Source organism: Scylla paramamosain, chromosome 4 (genome assembly GCF_035594125.1).
Source record: "Scylla paramamosain isolate STU-SP2022 chromosome 4, ASM3559412v1, whole genome shotgun sequence".
NCBI classification, from domain to species: Eukaryota; Metazoa; Arthropoda; class Malacostraca; order Decapoda; family Portunidae; genus Scylla; species Scylla paramamosain.
Genome location: NC_087154.1, coordinates 6,742,501 through 6,747,500, shown reverse-complemented (window position 1 = coordinate 6,747,500; position 5,000 = coordinate 6,742,501). Strand labels below are relative to the sequence as shown.

Below are 5,000 nucleotides of genomic sequence, written 5' to 3'. Positions count from 1 at the left end.
TAGAAGATTTGTGTTATGTCGTCCATTTGTTTATTATTTACTAGTCGAAAAAGAAAAAAAATCACAACAGACGAAAATAAAGTGTGCGTCTTTCCATTCATCGTTATTTTGTATATTGTTTTGTGATCTTTATGTTTCGTCTTTATGTTTCTACTTCTACTCTTTGTTTTACTTTTCCTCATTCCCCTCTTCTGTTTCTTCTCATTCTTTTTTTTATTTTTTTCCATCATCATTGTCACTCCTTATCACTTCAACTACCAGCCCTCATCACTATTACTACCACCATCTCTCATCACCATCACCACCTTGAACATCTATCACTGTCATCACTCTCACCACCACCTTCATCACCACTACACCACCACTACCACCACCAGCACTACCTTAATTGACGCCAACACCACTACTATTATCACTGCCAGCACTTCATCACTATCAATTCCCATCGCCTGACACTACCGTCACTTCACCGTCCTCGTTATCATCACACCCATCACTACTACTACTACCAGTGCCACATCTTCACCACAATCACCGCTTCATCACCACTCACCACCATTCGGAATATCATCACCCTATCGCTACCACAACGAGTACCATTATGACTTCCACTACCACCACCACATCACCACGAGTCATCACCACCAACACTGCTAGAGGCTATCACCAACACCACTAACACCACAACCCTCACCACCACTATACCTTCACCACTACGCATACCAGCACCACCAAGCTATCACCTCAACACAGATTCACCACCACCACTAGGAGAGGCTGTCACCACCACCACCAACACCATTAACACCACTAACACCACTAACACCACCACCCTCACCACCACTCTGTCCTCACCACTATGCATACCAGCACCACCAAAACTATCACCTCACCACAGCTTCACCACCACCAGTCACCACCACTCACCACCACCACAAGAGGCTGTCACCCCCGAGTGTTCAACCCTTCCTCATAAACAAAGTGTAGGGCGCCTGGGCAACCTAAGCCGGGGTCGAGGTGCGCTGACAATCATCGCTGTGGGAGGCGCTGCAGGGGTAGGGGCCGCGGTGCCTTACCTCTCAGTAGTCCCTCGTGACCCGGGCAGCTCTCGCCACGCACACGATCCACATAAACAAGGGAGAGGAGCCGCAGAAACACCAAGGATCACTAGGCTACTCTACCGCCCCTTCCAGCTCCCCGTCGGGTTGATATTGATCCAGACGCCACACCAGAGCCACCTCGCGTCCAATGGAACAACCGCCCTTCGCCACCGCTGCTCCACACTCCCCTCCACAACCCCCCCCACAGCTTGGCCCTCCACCTCCTTCTCCACTACCACCCACCGCCACCACGCTTTACCTGTAGTAGTAGTAGTAGTAGTAGTAGTAAGAGGAGGAGGAGGAGGTGGAGTGATGTACTCGTATTTTTCCTCTCTCCCTCTCTCTCTCTCTCTCACGCTGCGTGTCTTTCGCCCTCCGTCAAATTGCAGTAGATGTATCCTGTTTTTTTTCTTTATCTTATCTCGTGTCTTCTCCCTTATGCAAGACTTTTTTTTTCGCCTTGTTACTGGCTTGGAGTTCCCCCTCCTCTTCCTCCTTCGCTCTTCCTACTCTCACTCTCCTCTGTCTCTCTCCCCTACCAGCTTCCTCTTTCTTTCTCCACCCCCATATTCCTCCTCCTCCTCCTCCTCCTCCTCCTCCTCCTCCTCCTCCTCCTCCTCCTCCTCCTCCTCCTCCTCCTCCTCCTCCACCCGTGAACTTCGTGGTTTTTTTTTTCTTTTCAGGTCGTGCAGTCTTAATATTTCATATTTATCACTTTCTTTGTGTTCTTGTGTATACTTACTTGTGTGTTTTCTAATATTATCACGTATTTTGTCTTCTTTATGTGTGTCTGTGTGTGTGTGTGTGTGTGTGTGTGTGTGTGTGTGTGTGTGTGTGTGTGTGTGTGTGTGTGTGTGTGTGTGTGTGTCCAGTTTTTATCTTTCGTTCTCTCTTTTCCTTATCTTTAATTTTACCACGTTTATTTTTTTCGGTTCTTTATCGATTTTTCCTGTTTTCTTTTATTTCCTCCAAATGATCCTCCATCCATTCCCTTTACTATCCTTTCAGTACACGGGTACGTCTCCACCTCACGTGTTTTGCTGCCTTTCATATATTCTGCATCTTCATCTGATTTTACTATCTTGTTTTTCTCTCTCTTAGTTTTCCTCCACCATTTTCCCATTGCTCTCCCTTTACTCTACGTTTAAATTCCATTCGTCTTTCTTTTTCTCATCTTTAGCTCGTCATGTCTTATTTCTGACTTATTATTATTCTCCTGACGCTTTGCTCTCCCACCACGTCTATTTTCAAAGGCTACAGAAATGATCAGCCGAGTTTTCAAGAAGGTTTCTCTTATTAACTGTGTATAAATTTTGTTAATCTGTCACCGTAACCATAAAAAAAAAGCACCCTTAAAAACCTGTGTAACTTCAATTATAGATAGTCTTTTTGAATTGACGGCGCAGAAGTATTTCAGAATATTGCCCAGTCGCCCGGTACTTACATTTACTCGCTCACTCATTCCATCCCATGCATTCGCTTCCGTGATTTCCCTTCCAGCTAACCGGCCATTTTCTTTAATTTGTCGTGATTATCTCATTATTCCTCCTTTCTTCCCTCCCTCCCTCCCTCCCTCATGGACTGGTAATGGTCTGTTTGTTTCCTCGTTCCAAGTTATCCCGCTCCTGCCCAATGACCTTACTTTCTGGACGTGTAGTAGTAGTAGTAGTAGTAGTAATAGTAGTAGTAGTAGTAGTAGTAGTAGTAGTAGTAGTAGTAGTAGTAGTAGTGTAATATCACCAGCCAGTGTTGTTCCCGCAGAAGGACTGCAAATGAAATGAAGGTTTACTTTCGTGCTCCGTAATCACTGGCACTGCATGGGTAATGAGGAGAGGTGAGGCAGGTACGCTGATGCAGAGAGAGAGAGACAGAGAGAGAGAGAGAGAGAGAGAGAGAGAGAGAGAGAGAGAGAGGAGAGAGAGAGAAGAGAGAGAGAGAGAGAGAGAGAGAGAGTCGTCCTTCCTCACCCTCTGTGCCTTTCAGCTAGTACCTTTCCTTCTCGCCCTTCCCTTGAAATAAAAAAGAAAGCAGGACTGTGTTTGTGGTGCAACTCTCCAGGGAGGGAGGAAAGGGAGGTTTAGGGAGCGAGGGAGGAAAAGCACGCACTGAGGCAAGAAGGGAAGGAGGGAGGAAGTGAAAAGATTTATCGTGATGACATGAAGCAAAGAAAAAAATAGAGGAGCGGAGGAAGAAAATGAAAAGAAAAAAAAGTGGAAATGAAAAGAGCTTTTGATAGAAACTTCATTACGTATAGAGGGTCAAGAAAAAAGACCCTGAATGAAAAAGTTATCAGAGGGAAAGAAAGGTTTAAAAATAGGAAACTGAGAAAGCCTTTATTAGTTTCTCTTGTGATACAACAGAAGGGAACGACTCCGTGATTCTCCAGTGACAGGCCCAAGTAGACCTGAAAACTGATTAAATCACCACCATAAGAACACTACATGGTACCGAGTAAGGTTCCAAGAGAGCGCTACTTCCCCCCACCTAGAAACTGCCGTGCGCCAAGATCGAACTCGTAATCTTTTGGCTGCGAGCCGAGCACTTTACCGCAGAGCCGCCGGAATCCCGCACACCACGTTCCCACCAGCGATGAAATACATATATCAGTGACCATCTCGTCTCCACGTGCAGCCTTTACATGCTTCCCGGATCATGATTTTGAAACGCTTTGTTCTCTCATAAAGGCTGCTCTCAAAGGCCACAGAGATAATTAACTAGCTTCTGAAAAGTCTTTTTTTTTTTTTTCTTTTTCATTGGTGGTTTAGGATTCCTGTTATCCTTTTGGCTGCTCTGGTTTTTCTTCAAATGTAATTGAATGCTGTAGTGCAGGCTTTGTGTGTAATTTTGGAACACACCACTGACAGCAAAAATGAATATTACCTTATTTCAGTCATTTTAGTGCCTAGTTTTGCTTAGTAATGCCGTCTGTGGCTGGTCTGAGAAGTGTCATGCTATCATTGCCTAGCAGCCAAAGATCAGAACAATCATGAAAACATCCTTGAAAACCTAAATAACTTCCACTAGAACCTGTTAAAAGTAGTCGAGTGAGGCGCCGAAGTGTTTAAGAATGCGGGCCCTGGATGGAATGTGGCACATGGGACTGCTGGACTTGTCAATATAACGACGAGGTGAGTGTATAGAATCGATCCTCCTGCCAGAGTGTGCTGAGGCCGAGTGATGCTGCAGCCAGTCCTTCGTCCCGCACAGAGAGGGTCACCCGAATTCCGGGACCGAGATCTCTTTCTCTAAATCTTCTCTGGAATCACATTCGTACACACGTCAGTGGTTAACATCAGCTATTTCATGTTACTAGTTCCGAGTCACTAGGTAACCTGAAAGGACTAGAGAGGTATTTGGATGGGGCTGATAGGTGGAAATGTGCAGGCATGTTTTATACAGAGACTGCCCCGTGTAGACTTGATGGCTTCTTGCAGCTAATCTTATTTTCTAATGTTTTCATGTTATTTTTCACAAGCTCCAGTGAAAGTCTTTTAAGTTTTCAAGAGTCTTTTTATCACTCTTGTAGTAGTTTAAGAAAGATTCTACATCATCAGTAGCAAAAAAACACCCATGGGAACCAGATTAATCACCTCTGTGGCGTTTAAAAAGTCAGTTTATTTTACAGATAAGTGGGGGAAGTTACAAAGCGTTTCAAGATACGAGCCTCGATCTTCTTTTCCTTTGGTGTTGCTGATGCACGAGTACTCTCTGGGTGTTGACAGGGAGAGGGTGGCGGTGATGAGTGCTGGAGGAAGGGAACAGTGGTCGGGCTGGGAGTAGCAGGACTGGTAGAGGTGCTGGGCTGGTTGGGGTGCTGGAAAATTGTCTATAATCGACTGGTAATAGTAGCCATTAATCTCTCGTAAATGACTGAAGGATGACATCGAGCGCTCTCTCTCT

At 45.3% G+C, this 5,000-nt stretch overlaps 2 protein-coding genes across 5 annotated transcripts in view; one reads left to right on the top strand and one right to left on the bottom strand.

Annotated features, from left to right (window-relative positions):
* LOC135099528 (activating signal cointegrator 1 complex subunit 2 homolog) overlaps positions 1-1,285 on the bottom strand; it is a 13,681-nt gene extending 12,396 nt beyond the window's left edge. The window contains exon 1 of the mRNA XM_064001908.1: positions 1,077-1,285. The gene's annotated coding sequence lies outside the window, so the exon portion shown is untranslated. The remainder of the gene's footprint in view (positions 1-1,076) is intronic.
* The window catches only part of LOC135099535 (uncharacterized), a 53,974-nt gene that overhangs the window by 38,400 nt on the left and 10,574 nt on the right, over positions 1-5,000 (top strand). The window lies entirely within an intron of this gene.